This window comes from Empidonax traillii, unplaced genomic scaffold (genome assembly GCF_003031625.1).
Source record: "Empidonax traillii isolate 1590-97213 ecotype Southwest subspecies unplaced genomic scaffold, ASM303162v1 scaffold349:size579689, whole genome shotgun sequence".
In the NCBI taxonomy this organism is placed as follows: Eukaryota; Metazoa; Chordata; class Aves; order Passeriformes; family Tyrannidae; genus Empidonax; species Empidonax traillii.
In genome coordinates this window covers 266,838-282,319 of record NW_020955542.1, presented here as the reverse complement: position 1 = coordinate 282,319, position 15,482 = coordinate 266,838, and the positions used below count along the sequence as shown (strand labels likewise).

Sequence of the window (15,482 nt, the reverse complement as noted above, 5' to 3'; positions counted from 1 at the left end):
CAAATAGAAAGCATAAAATCAAGAAGTGTAAGAACAGTGTGGGTGGAGGAAGAGATCTGTGATCTTTAAGAAAAATTCAGCTTATACAGTTACAATGAATGCTATGTTTTCTTGTGAAAACCACCTACATCATGTCACTTGGAAACCACATTAACATTCTCATCACTCCTAAGCTATTAATCTTAATGTTCCCACTAAATAAATGACTAATTAGTTACTGATTCAATCCATTTCCCTCCAGCTCTCTCACCTTTGCTGTACTCCACCCCTTCTCTTCTCGCTATTAATTCTCCTCTCCTACCACTGCCCTTTCCTTTTTCCTCCATTTCCTCTACAAACTTGCCCCAAAAGCTGCACTAAATACAAGTGTCATTGCAGTTCACTATGTTCGTGTATTTTCTTCCTCCACCATGTTTCTGTTCTTCTACTTAAGCTGCAAGTTCTTTTGGAAGTGGGACCTCCTGTGATTATAGAGGGGTTATAACAAGGTAGCCTTTTCTAGTGTGTGTTCCCTGGATTCAGGACCCCCTAAAGTCACAGATCTTTCAACCCAATTTCATGATTAAAAAACTTAACACATTCTCTCATATTTCCCCATCTCTGAAGAATTGTACTGAGCAACGTTAACCATCTCCCAGAGGAACAGTGAGATCAGAACTTGCTTTGCATTCTTTTTAAAGTCTGCAGTTTTCATCCTTATCTTAGCCTTCTTTATTTCCCTTCTCGCCTCACCCTGTCTTTTACCAGAGGAAAAGTAACAGTGACAGCAATCAAAAGCAGGTAGAGACCTACAGAAAAAGCATGACAGAGGGAATTTTCTCCAGTATATTCACCCTGTTTATTGTGGCGCAAGCTGCAATATAATAAGTTTCCCTTCTTCATGAGGCCTGTAGAGTTACCCAGGTCAGCTTCTCCTACTTCATACACAAACTCACTCTTATTTTCCTTTCAAAAACCTGTACATCTCCTCTCTCAGGTAAAGCAAAATGAAATAGGTTGTCCCTTTCCCTTCTTAAAAAGAACGGTATTCCTGAGATAAGCTTTCCATAAGCCTCATGTTGTTGTTTTTTTTTATTCTGGTATTTACTTCCCACATCTTTTGTCTTCTTTCACAATCAGCAGATGAATTTTATGCCCTTCAGGAGATAGGATCCCTTTACCTGTCTACAATCTCTGGGCTACTTGCTTGTCCTGAACATCTGTTTTCTTCAAGGAATCTACCAAGCCAGTTGTTGTAAGCTCTGCTGTTCTTTAAAGTAGACACGGTGCCAAATGAAAAGTATAATCATCTAAATAAATGCAACTGACTAAGAATAAATTCTTAAACATTGAATGAGTAAACAACCAAAGAGGAAAAAAAAAAAAAAGGACTGATACTGAAAATGTCTCTCTAGTTTTCACTAACGAGAAGAATTTACCGGCACCAAAAAAAAAAAAAAATCATTAGAAATATTCTCAGTGCTTCCAAGTGAATGTTTTGTTTCTTCTCCTACTGGATGGGTTATACAGTTACAGTATCTGCACCTGTTACTGCTTTAAAAACAGTTACCATCAGCAAAGTAAATAAGAAAAACATTGTCAGATAACACTTTTGCCTTTGTACTTATTCAGAAAAATCCGGTTCTTGAAAACCATCTGTTTTTCAACAAGACCATCTTTTTACTTAATTCTACAGCTGAGCTGTTTACTAAGGCATAAGACAGTCGCATGATTGACTTGTGTTTCAATAAACCTAGACATGAAATACATTCTTAATGTTTGTGAGAACACTAGTTACATGTTTTATCGTGGAAGAGATGTTTGCTATGACAGCATAATCCCAAAAGAAACATCCTCAATTTACTCGAGAAATTTGAAAAAGTTTTGGTCTACAAAGCTTGTAAGATTAGGTGTTGTCAAGATCTACCCTCCAAATGCTCACATAAGAAAAATTCGCAAATGATGAAACCATAAATATGGAAATATTAGTAAGACCCAAAAATCTTTATTAGCCAGTATGTCACAGCTACACAAGACTTACAGCTAGAAAGTTACTTTGGTTTTACCTGTTATCCTGTACACATACACACTACACAACGCTTAATTAAAAATGTTGATATGCTAAGACATGAACTAGTAATTACACACTACCTTTGCTGTACTTAAACTGATTTGTGAAGATCTAAATATTCCACAAATTTCCAAAATAGCTCCTGTGATGGCTTAATGCAAGCTGTTCTGCTTCCCATTGCAATGTGCCAACAAGGCTCAAAATCATTTTAGCACATCATTTCAGTGACTCCTTGACCCATGCTAGCAGTGTCTTCACATTAACCAAAGTATCAACAATGAGATCAAGAACTGGGACCTTCTATCACCATTTCCTGTATTTTGCTCGGAGTCAGGCAAAGTGTCAACACCAAGAAAATTAGTCAGTGATGATGACTATGAAGGCAGGAGTTAAAGTTCAGCAATACTATGTTAACAGAGGTGCAACAAAACACTGTAGCACTCATTACATTGCCCCACTGTCAAAAACTAAGAGCAGAAGTTCTGTCCCCACTCAAGACAGCTCACATACTTCAGAGCTTTGACAAGGCCTTGCATGCAATTAAGAACTTTAGGATGATGGTATCTAAGTTTCCATGGGGATCGTTTTTTAACTCAAAATGTACACTGCACATGGCTACAACTGTGTCTTGGTCACTAAGAATCATAGCAATTTTTACCACCAAAAAAGAGGCAGCACCTCTTTAAAGGGGTGAAAACTTCTAACAAGAAGTTGACCCACTCCTCCATTTGTGTTACTGTGGGGATGGGAGGAAAGTTTTTGTAGCATCATATTTTTTTAATATTACTAAATACTGTAGGATGCACAGAAAAGATTGATGCATATTGATACATGCACTATATACTTACTGTACCTGCTTCATGTAACAGCTAGAGCAGAAGAAACAGAGCCTGTCTGAATAGTTTAAGAAAAAAAAAAAACACCTTGGGTAACACTGCATAGATTTTTTTAAGTCCTTTTTTAATTGCATTATAGTCAATGGCATAAATAATACAAAACTAGGCAATAACATATATTCCAATTAACTGGACTGTTTTCAAGGAAGAGATTTAAAGCTGAAGACACTTAACGCCAAGGACTACTGTTTAATTGCAACAATAATTCCACCTAAGTGGAATGCCCTCAAGCAACCTAGTAGCAATTGGGCCCATGATTATTGCTATGCACTGAAAAATTCTCCTATCAGTTCTGCTTAGTTTTTTGTCTTAACACCTTTGCCTTCCCTCTGTTTTCTACACATACTGTGACTCCAATATGATTTACTATTGCCTCCTAGGCTGCACCTTTCCAATCAGATAATTATGTAGGACAGTCATACTGAAAAACCCACATCTCCAATCTCAGCATAGGCAGCAGATCCTATAAAAGGGATGGCCACACTTCCTGGGTCCTTCTAATATAATTAATTCCCACGTTGAAGTTAGTCCTCCAAGCAGCCAGGTGATGCAGATGTACCTGTACATCAGATAACACCACATCCCTTTCATTTAAAAGAACTTCCTACCCACAGAGTCCTTGCAATATGTACACGAAGTGGCAAGAAACCTCTTGCAAATCACTAATGAAAAGGAGGAAGTAAGATGATATCCACAGCAGAAAACAAGTTTCTACAAGCTTTAAGACCTGCTCTGTGCTACACAGCAACATAAGCAATTCTTGCACTCAAAACGAGTTTTCATTATACATTCTTGTCTTGTAACAACTTAAATTGGCTGAATGTTTCAATACCACTGCTGGAACCAAAAAAAAACCATTTAAGTACCTATGTTTGGACACTGAATTGACAGTACCCATTGTGCACAATTAAATTGTGCTTGAAATTATAGATATCTGAATTCAGCTATAGCTTTGTGTTAATTCCTGGAATACCCCGTTCTTACAGAAGGGAATCTAAGCAGTTTTAAAGTAACTGCTGTATTTTTCTCTAGCTAAGAGTGAAGCACGGCTGTTCCATCAAGCTTCTGCAGCAAATGAATGCCTTGAAGATGCAGTCAGAGGTGGTACTGCTGGCACTTCACCCTGACCAGGAGTGCTTAGGATCACTATCAGGTCACAACAAACAAAACACCTGGATAGGCTAGAAGTGCCTATTCAATGCCCAGGGCTTCCAGGATGCAGCCAGGAACTGTAGCACAAAGTAATGTGAACAAGGAAAAGTTTGGAGAATTCCAGTGGATATTTGTGTACCTCTTCTTAACCTTTCTAAGACGTGGGGATATCTACACCAGTTAATATGCTTCCTCTTAAATTATATTGTGTGTCTTGTATAATTCTGAAAAAGATACCTGACAGTTCATGTTGAAAGAGGACCAAGTTCATGGTCATAGGGACGAAAAAGGTTTGGAGTGGCATTGCACCTCCATGGGAACGTGCTGTATGTTTACCCACTTGGTACACCTGCCTGTCTTCCTGCTCTGGGTGCAGAGTGACATCAGCTAGTTGTATAAATATATATAAAAATGTATTACTGGGCATTTGTGGAAACAATGAATGAACATTACTACAATTCATTCCACGTGCACCCATGGGAAGTTTGAGGAGAACTGAGTGCTTTGTTATATGGCAAGGTCATACAACAGTTGCCAATGTATAAACTGTAGCAATGCACAGATTTACTGCAATGCAAGTGATAAGAAGTACTCTGGGGATGCTCTTTATTAGCTTAAGAGCAACATTTTCCCAATAAATTTATTACAGAGCTGCTTTATTTTGCTGAGAGCCCAATTGCAACTACACTTCAAGCTACTGTGATTTTAGTGTCCTTAGAAAACACCCATGGCAGACCAAGCACTCCACATTTCTAAATCCCAAAAGAATACTGTTTTGACAGTTGGGTGAGGAACTTCTGACAACATTTAAATGCTATGCACATTGTAAAGAAAGAACTTAAGAAGCTTCTGCTATGAATGCCTGATAAGTGATGTAACTGAAGGCTTAGCAACTGTTGGAAAGTCTTCCAAATCCACTTGCCTTAAGCCCACTCCCTAGCTAGTGGTTAAAATGGTGACTATTCTAGAAAGTGTGTCTAGAAGTTTCAGGTGTAATACCAGCAGTTTTCTGATCTTTTTATTCTAGACCTTGAAAGCAAATTAGCATATTCTTTGAAGCTCCTTTATATCTTGTGGCATTCATAGTTGGCAACTCAAGCCCTCAAGCCCTGCCACATTTACGCATGCGCTGCAATGGTTTGAAATAAGGAAGCTTTTAATATAGCCATTTGTTGGGCTCTCAGGAGCAAGAGAGATGCAGCAATATATTGTTACTTGGCTTCATCCCTGATGTTTGATAAAGTAATAACTGATGCATATACAGACCACAATGTACTGTAAACTCTTCAGAAGAATGATGGTAGAACTGCTTGGTAGCACTTTTTTGTATGCTTGCAGGTGACAACACAGATCAAAGCAGAAACATTACACATATTACAGGGTGAGTGCATGGCCCACCTTAGTTCCAAAACACATGTAGGAAGGTCACACAACTTTCTGAACAAACCCCTCCTCTTCATATTAAGGCAGAGAAACTGACCAGCATTTTCACAAGATAACTGCCTCTAGTATACTAATACACTGTTAACATGCCTTCTGAGAATGTTTTCTTGCCCTAATTTGATGCAAACCCTGGCCCTGTCACCAACACATCCCTTTGAACCCCAGGCATGCACTGAGACCCAGAGTAGAATTGACCAGATGCTACAAGAGGTATCCAGAATGTTCAGATATGGACCTGCAATGATTTCTATAGTCCCCCACAAACCTCTGTGAAGCCTGAGTTTGCCTTGCTCTAAACTGAAACTTCAATGTTGTTATTTCTAAGTATCTGCATTCCTAGTTCCCTGGGGCTATCTCACTCCTGCACAACCAGCAAAGATAAACCACTTGCATCAGATTCCAGCAGTTTGGACTTCAGCAGTCCCAGGCTTCTGGAAGCTCAGCACCTTTCATCTCATCTGAGATCTGCATGGCTTCCTGAGCTGCAGCAAGGAGCCACAGTTCAAGCAGCAGCCTCAAGGACTGCTACTACAGCCAGAGCCGATCTGCCTCATCAGGAACACCACTGTGACTTTTTCTGCAGTAAAGAACCACAAACTGGACATTGCATTAACCAACAAGTTACACCTGCAACACTTGCAGGATGAAATTTATATCCATCAGCCCAAAATGAAAATTTGTTCCTACCAAATATCATCTCAAGAACAAGGGGAAAAGCAGCAGCATGACTCCTGACAGGATTGGCTGTTAGTGTTATTATGATTCCCAAGTCTTGTTGCTGAGTTTCCTGCTTTCACAAAAAGAACTACTATCTACTAGTCTGGCAAATTTGTAGATAGAGATGACTTCCACTGAGACCAAGTAATTCTTCCTTAAAGAGGACAAAGGACAGAACTGAATACAAATACTGTGACTAGTGCAGTGAAGCCGCTCTGACATCTTGCTGCAGGTCATAACTGGTAAATCTCTACCTACCAGAGAAAAACGCATTCTGGGAGCAACAGTACTTTCCAAAACTAGACTGCTCATGTCCTGTGCCTTAGGCCAATGTGTCACATACTGTCAGGACAGAAGTCTGCAGAAACATGCTCAAACTAGCTTTTTGTTATTAACCTGATCCGCCATTTGAGAGTTTTCTGGAAAAGATACAACTTTATCTTTACAGAAGGTAAAATGTTCCTCAAAGTTGCACAGAATTTTGCTTTCTTGGGAGTGCAACAGTAAAACCCTGGTAAAACAAAAAGAAGTGGTATCACCACATTATCTTCCCACTTTCAAACTCTGCATAAGCCATACTTTTCAGTCTGCAATCACTGTTTGCTAGAGTTTCCAAAGTTTTTGGCTGTTCGTATGAAACTGTTCATTGACTGTTCATTGTATGAAACTCTACCCATACCTCCAAACCACTTGCAGAGAACAACTCCAAGATATTACAGAATAGAGCAAGCAGTTATTGTATTAGTCTATTTAATTTTTGTCTTCTAAATGTCCAGACTTAAAGTGCAATGGGCCAGTTTTTCATATTCAGGCATGAATTCAAAGACCCAATAAGCACAAGAAACAGGTTGTACAGAACAGGTGCCCTACAGTGACAGGAGGAAATTACAACAGTATCTGTCATTGTCTTGAAAGCAGGAACTCTATTTTCTAATAGAGCATTGACAAATGCAAAAATTGAAATTTCATGAGCCCTTACAGAGCTCACTATTATTCCAAAGCATCAGTTGAGAACAAAGTGAGAAATAACTTCTTGAATGCTGACCTTTGGAAAAAGGGGCAGAGAACAGATACAATCTAAATCTGACAGCCACATGAAAACCCAATAGTCATTTTCTGCAACTGTTTTACAGTTTTATCAGTGTACTCACTGTATGAGCGCACAAAGCCTCTCAAATTGGTCTGACAACATCCATTTTACTTGCTCCTGACTGACAGAATCAGGTGCAGCATACTCCAGAGGGAATGGATGCTTCTCTATTTTAAGGAGAGTTAACACATTAATATGCTATCAATGCAACTCTGCTTAGCAAGGGGGAAGATGAAACGTTGTAGGTGGTCATCCAAAGTAGCCACTCATTTCTTTCTTCACCAGCCAACTCTTGCTACTTTCTGCAAGTCTAAAAATAGTACTCCAATAGGCAAAGTTCCTTGAGCAAAGACATTCACCCATGCACAGCTCAGCTTCCTGCTGAGATCCACTTCATTTGAAAAAGGCAGCTTCCAAAGAAAAGATTATCCACTTGCAAGACCACTGATACATATAAGACAGCCTCCAAACATTAAGACATAGGAGGAATATCCAAAGCCAGGCAGTGCTACCCTTCACAGTGAGCAGTAGCAGCTATAAAAGGGCTGGGGGATTACAGAGGTTATCAGTAGAGAGCCACAAGATTGTTGAAATTTATCATTTACCAGTTTCCTGAATCCTAGCAGCTCTAACCAAGTCACCTGAAAGCTCACAGACCACTCAGATGCCACAGTCTGTACAAGGCAGTGGAGTATTGAGTCTGAAGGTTGTAAGCCTATTTTGAAAAGTCAGCTTTGTTTTTTTGTAAGAACCTAAAACCTGAACAAATGGCTTTTAGATAAAGGCCAGTAGCTATTTCCTAATGACATGTTCAACAAGAAAAACTATGCAGATGCAATAAAGAAATGCTTTTGAGTCAAGCATTCAATTGGCAAAACTGAATAAATAAACCTTTAAATATGGGCAGGGCATCAGCAAATACTGGAAGACCTGAAAATTTTATCACTCATTTTGAAGAATTAAGAAAACCAATTTTATGAATCTTGGTATCAACTTTTATCCCACTCTAAATAGTCAATGGAAGAGCATATTGGTGACAACTTTGTATAGCCCAGTGAAAGTCTGGAAAAACAATATTAAAACCAGAAAAAGTTGTGGTGACTATCAAAGCAGTAAAACAGAAGCATTTTGACATAAATCCTGAAATGCTATTGCTACAGGTATCAACAACATAACAAAATCATCTATATGCCTAAACACTTCTATCTTTGGATGACAGTTTTCAAAATTATAAATCATATTCTATGTTAGGAAAAAAAGTAACATCAGATGCTCCAACGAATCTTATATAGCTTCCTGGAATTAGAGATTTGATGCAAAAGGATAACTTGGTATTTGTTAACTCAAGCATCTGTTCATGGTTTCACAAAATATGCTCTAGTGGCTTACTACTTTCACCTCTTCTAGGAGTACATAATTGAAAACTGAAGGATGGAAAGAAAGCTATTCTGCTACTACTCCATCATTTTTAACATCTTAAGAGGCAAGATTTAAATGATCACTTCCTCAGGAATGCTCCTATGTGCAGGATGTTATGTGAAGATGGTCAGAGGTCTGCACGAATGGACAAGATACTCCTGACAAACACAATGGGTGGAAGCAGGGCCAGGTTAATCAGGAGAAATCAAGACACTCTGAACAAGCAGGGTTGGGGACAGGAAAGCCAAAGCCCATTTGGAGTTGAATCTGGCAAGGGACATAAAGTATAAAAAAAGACAGTAAGAATGGCTTCTACAGGTGCATCAGGGGGAAGACTAGGCAAGGTGTGAGCCTGCTGTGGAATGGGGCCAGGGGACCTGGTGACAAAAAAGACAGAAAAAAAGACTTTAGTACTCTATGTTTTCTTCAATAATAAGACCTGCCTTCAGGAATCCCAGGCCCTGAGACCTAAGACTTATCCTCAGTGAAAAAGGGTTGGGAAAATAAACAATTGAACAAGCTTTAAAAGAAAACTCTCACATTGAAAGGGACCACTGGAGACTCACTTGTTCAAACCCCCTGCTCAAGCAGTGCTACCTAGAGCCAGCTGCCCAGGATCATGTCCAGACAGCTTTTAAATATCTCAAACCACAGAGACTCAGTCACTTTCACACTAAAAATATGTTTTCTGATGCTCAGAGGGAACATCCTCTGTTTTAGTCACCTCTTGTCACTGGGCAGCCCTGAGAAAAGCCTGGTTCTGCCTTGCCCACAGTCTCCTTATCAGGTATTTAAACATACTGAGAAGACCCTGCTGAGCTTCTTTCCTCTCAGCTGAACAGTCTCAGCTTTCTCAGCCTTTCTTCATATGAGGAAAGTCCCTTAATCATCTTGGTGACCCTCTACTGGAGTCTCTTCAGTAACTCCACCTCTCTTACACTGGGGAGCTCAGAACTGGACACTGCACTCCAGATGTGGCCTCACCAGCGCTGAGTGGGGAAAAGCTGCTGAAGGAAGTAAACTTAGAAGCCACTCCCATTCAAATGAAGGGCAAGGTGACTGGGAATAGTCAGCATGGATTTATGAAGGGGAAGTTGTGTCTGTAACTTTGTAACCTTGATGGGAGAGCAGTGGATGCTGTTCACCTCCACATTAGTAAGGCTTTTGACAACATCTACCATCACATACTCATAGCCAACCTTATGAATTACCAACCAAATAAGTGGACAGTGAAGTGGACTGAAAACTGCCTGCACTGCTGGGTTCAAGAAGTTGTGGTGAACAGCACAAAGTTCAGCTAGAGGCCAGTCACACAGGCATTAATACTGGGACTAACACTGATTATCACCCTCGCAGTTGACCTGAAGAGGGGGACAAAGTATACACACAGATCCACAAATTATATAATTGCAGACACCAAGACACTGTTCACTTGAACTACCTAGAGGCAAACCTGTAAAACCAGACCTTTCAGAAGTCCTTGTCAGAAACAATTAATTGCAGAAGTTTTTAAATGCAAAAGCTCCTTCTCTCCGTTCCTGAAGTTATTATGTGGCTACATCTATAAACTCTGTCATCAGGTAAAGATAACTAAGTACCTCCAAGAGTGGCCACAAACACAATTAATCCAACTCCCAGAGGACCTGGCACAGGCAGAAAACAACCTCATGCTTGGCTGGCACCAACCCCTCCCCACGAAGTAACTCATATTCCCTTAACTTACCATCAGAACGGGCACACTGAGCAAGATCCAGCATATGGAAGGTTCCATGAGACCATCAACACAGGTTCCATGGAACTAGAAACCCACACATCATATCCTCTTCCTACTCTACTAAAACACTACATGAAAACTTTGGGCAGTGGTGCTGTAAAGCATTAAAGGTAAAGAAAGATTCTGCCACATTTATTAACTAAGAAATACAGGCTGCATTTGCAATGTAAGAGACTTAGTTTTACTAAGACAATTCCATCATTATATATGATGTCCTAAAATATATACAAGCATATAAAAAGCACAACCTACAAATTGATCTGCATGCAAACGGCTAGAATCAGACTGTTGACACAAAAGCCCCAGAGATGGACTCCCCTTCTTTCAGTACACATTCTTAACAGAAACAATTAAAAAGCAACTAAATAGAACCGATGGAGTTTATAGCCCATCTTCAGTTACAAAAACAACTTTGGCCTACATTAAGACACTGGCAGAAAACCACGGTGTTCAAGCACTGCTGTTCAGGCACTTCCAGGACAGGTCAGCCAATTCAATCAGAGATATTGGGAATATATCCAAGAATAAAATAAGTCAGGAAGTAGATACTTTTCTGTCATCCCCCAATATATAACAGCCTTTAGCATCAGGTTCAATAAATCCTTCTGAAAAGTAAAAATCCTTCTCTCAAATTTGAAGTTACATTGTGTTTTGATACTTAATAGGACATTAGCAGATACATTCTCAGAAAAATGCCTTTTCCTTTATTTCTGCCTTGTGCTTTACCTACATCTGGCCAACTTCAGGGCATGTAAACACCTGTTTGCATGTACTCACTGGAGATAAAACTGATCTCAAGCACTAATTCCCATCTCTGCATGTTTCAGCCCAGGCTAGAAATACAGGTGGAATTCTCCCTGCAGTGACAGGTCTGGGGTCTGTTACCAGGCCAGAGCAGCAGAATTGAAATGCAATACTACAGCTCTAATTCTTCCTTATTTCAAAGAAAGAAAAAGCATTAGCAGACTTGCTGAACAGTATGGGAAGTGGTAAAGGACAGACAGGGGTAGATGGAGCAACCAGAGTAAGTCATTTGGTAGAAGAAATGCAAGCAAGAGTCAATGTAGGGCAGAGCAGCTAAAAACAGAAAAAGGGAGCAAAGAAGGTTACAGCAGAGGAAGGGCAAGAGCAAAAATGCAAAGCAATGTTAAAATACACTTGGGCATGAACTCATATCTTAATTACTACAAACACAAGCCTCTTCAAAGAGAGAACACTAACGGGGCATTTTTATGGAGCAAGGAGCTCCCATTGTACTTTCAGATTTGAGAGATCCTTTCTTACATTTCACAATTAGTAGCCCAGGTTAAAACATTACTAGCCATGTAAAACCAAACTTAAGAGACTAAAGTGTCTCTAAGTTAACTGGCAAAGGATGGCCAGAGTCCAACTAATAATCCCATTTGCTATAATGAGCTGTACCACCACAGGTTTGCCAACATGAGCACAAACCTAAAGCATATGGAAAAGAGGAAAGGTTGAACCACTGCTGTATACACTGCACACATCTCTCCTGCAAAGAACAAACTTTGCTAATCCCATTTTGGTTTCAGGTTAAGGAAAGAATGATGGTATATAAATATTACTGTGATACTGAGACGAAGCCAAACCTACAGAATAATATCAAAAGAAGTTACTAAAATTAGGTAGATGTTTATTTGATGCACTTTAGAAAAAGCACCACTCCAAAAAAATTAGCTAATCGTTGGGAATCAAATTCCAAAATACCTACTCTTATAATTAGAATCAAAAAAATATGTCTTGACAATATTCTTATTTGGGATGCTCAAGATACTCCTAATCTGCTAAAAAAATTAAGTACTGTCATTTTGACATTGTTTCTGCCCCACCCATTTGAACCTAGCTAGATACTAAATACAAGACTGCCTCATGAATTAAATATAAACTTCTGGTAAGAAATTATTAATTTGAAGGTAACACAAAATGCTGAAGGGCAAAGAAAAATGGCACATCCAAGAGAACAGCTCAAAGAAATGTATTTCTAAAATCACTTTTATCGGTTTGCTAATTCTGATCTATATTATTTACTACAGGATTGTCCCTATGTCCCCTCACCATCCATGAAAGCTCTCTTAGGCACAAAGGGTGCTTCTTAGTATAAACACCTCACTGATCTTCTAAGGGAAGATGGTTTACTAACTGCTCCACAGGAAACAAGCTCTTTCTTAGTGATTAATAACTCCCCTGCCTCTCTCTTGAGCCAGCTATTCGACCAGGAAAGAAAAAATATTTACTCTTTGCAGAAGAGAAGCTGTTAAACTCTACCACTTCACCAAAACACTTTTGCCATTTCATTTCTTTGCTTGAGTTTTGTTCCTCTGGAAGACTCCCATAAACTTTTTTTCTTTCAATTCCTTTTGAGCAGAATTAAAATCCCTCCTGTACCGTTTTTATTTACATGTCCCTAAATATGTTCTTAATTTAGGAAATATTAACCCCTCTGTGTAAAATATAACTCCTCATTGAGAAGGAAGCAAAGACACACTGACTTCAGCCACCAGCATGGTCAGACTTAACAGAACCACCCAGGCCTCCAAAAGCTCTCGATGCTTAAGCCACAGGCATTGTGAGATCTCCTTTAACAAGCACTGGGCACTATGACAGCCTGAAAAGATACAGATCCCCCAAGATCTTCAGTGCCCTTAAAGTGCCTTTTTCTTTTTCAAAGAGCAACCCCCAGAACACTGAAACCACCCCATTCATCACTTTAACTAATTAATCAGCACCACTATGACGTATTACAGAGATACATTAGACATGTCTAAACAGAATATATTTATTACGATAAAAATATCATCCAGATGTACACTTTTGCCTGCAGAGAAGCATTATATGGTTTACTTTTAGTTGATGTGCCTTGAAATAGACTTCTGATTTTGGTATGGTACATCTGATTTCAACTAGAGACCAGACCATCTCTGGGAATAGTGACATCCAGATTTACAAATGATTCCAGGGTTTGTGGCATTTCTTCCTCCAAAACCCTAAATTTCTTTCTTGGCACACCATGCCAAGAATGTATTTTCAACTGTGCTTCAATCCAGCCTGCTAAACATAACTGTAAACTTTATTGAAGCACAAGCTGGCACACTTGAATCTCTACCATATTAAATTACTTAATTGAGCAAACATATCAGGAAACACCCCCGCCTTCATGCTCATCACGCCTCTCCCTCTAACAACTTGCACACTGGCTTACTATTTTATACCAGGAACCTGATAGTGGACACACAGAATGCCACAGCTGTTTACTCACCTACAAAATACTTATGTTTCACTGTTGTGAGTTACGAGCTCACAACAAGTGATAGCAGAAAACACTTGTGAGACATTAAGCTAACATTTGTAGCAATTTTCTCAGAACAAAGCTGTCACTTGAAGAGACAGGTGCTTGCTTACATTACATGCTCTTGGAAGGGTCAAAGACAATTCGCTTTCTACTTGATCTCCTGAGCAAGCTTACGTGCTATGGATAAGTCTATCCAGAAGAGCAGACACCAAGCCTGGGGGAAGAGCAGCCTTCAACTAAACTGTGAGGAAGAACTGAGCTTGTCTCGATGACTGAACATCCCCTTATGGCAAAAAAACCCATACAACAAATCCAAAACTTAGGAGGTTGCTAAGAACTAAAGGCAAGGCACAGCCTCAGCTTAAGCCACTCTAACCAAGTGCTGCCGGGTAAGGAGGAAGAGGAGGGAGGCTTCACGAGATGGGCCATCTCAGCAGCTCTTGTGGCAACAGGGGAAGCCTAGAACACCGAGGCTATTTCAGGAGTAACGCCCCAGCAGGATAAACACTTTAGATGGTTAACTGTAATTTTAAACTCCACCTTTTTTCCTCCAGAGTCTTAACCCCTTTACTAAAGCAGGCTGCAGACGGGGCCAGAAAGGAAAGGAAGTAGAGCACTCCTCTCCAGGTAGAGGAGCCACACACTGAGTCAGACCCGAGCGCTGCAGGCACGGGTGCCTCTCCGGGAAGCTGGAGTAGGAATCATTCAAAACGTGTCACGCACCACACAGACAAAAAAAAAAAAAAAATTACATCACGGGGAAAGCAGCTTTAAGCCATTTGTTTTACTCTAGTTTCTGATCAGCCTGCGGGAGGGGCAGGGGGATGGGGCCGGAGAAACGCCAGTGCCGCAGCCTCGCTCACTTCAGACCGGCCTAGAACAAGCGGGGGGGCCCCTCGGGCCGGGCGGGGAGAAAGGCTACGGCGAGCGGGGCCGCGACAGCGCTGCGGGGCCAGGGGAAAGGTGAGGAGGCCCGGCCCGGCCCCGGCCCTACCCCGCAGGGGAAGGCGGGGGCGGCGGCAGGGGGTGTCCGGGGAGAGCAGCGCCTCCCGAGGGGCGAGGCCAAGCCGGGTGGGCTGCAGGGAAGGGCGTGGGCCCTGCGGGACTCTGGGCTGCGGCGGGACAGGGGCCCGGCCGGGCCGGCCTTACCTCCCTCCCTGCGGCGGGCGCTCCGCGGGCCGAGGCGGCGGCTCAGCCCGAGCCCCGCCGGACGCGCCGCCCGCGCCGGGAGGGAGGGGCGGCCGGAGCCCCGCCCCTCCGCCGCGCCCCGCTCTACCATTGGCCGCACCGCCCCCTCCAGCATCCTCAGGGACCAATCCGCAGCGAGGCTAGCACAGCCGGCCTTGGGAAACGCCACGGCATTTAAACCCGCCTTGGCATTTCTATTGGCTGTCGCAGCTGGCGATCTTCCCCTTCTGTCTCTCTGATTGGTCTGTCCCGAGGTTACGTCAGCGCGTCGCGCTCCCGGCTGGACTCGGCGGCCTCTGGCGGGGACGGTATTGGGCGTGGGGCGCCGTCCTCGCTCGAGACGCCCGTTCCGGCGCGATGACGCAGCGCGCAGCGTAGGCTGGCTCCCAAGATGGCGGCGCACAGGGCGCGGAGGCCGCGCCGCCGCTGAGAGGCCGCGCTCC

The 15,482-nt window shown here is 41.7% G+C and overlaps 1 protein-coding gene across 3 annotated transcripts in view; it reads right to left on the bottom strand.

The window, feature by feature from the left end:
* Positions 1–15,071, bottom strand: part of SETD3 (SET domain containing 3, actin histidine methyltransferase) — a 66,032-nt gene extending 50,961 nt beyond the window's left edge. For all 3 annotated transcript variants that reach the window (XR_003572182.1, XM_027892403.1, XM_027892404.1), the window contains exon 1: positions 15,001–15,071. The gene's annotated coding sequence lies outside the window, so the exon portion shown is untranslated. The remainder of the gene's footprint in view (positions 1–15,000) is intronic.
* Positions 15,072–15,482: the final 411 nt, after the last annotated feature.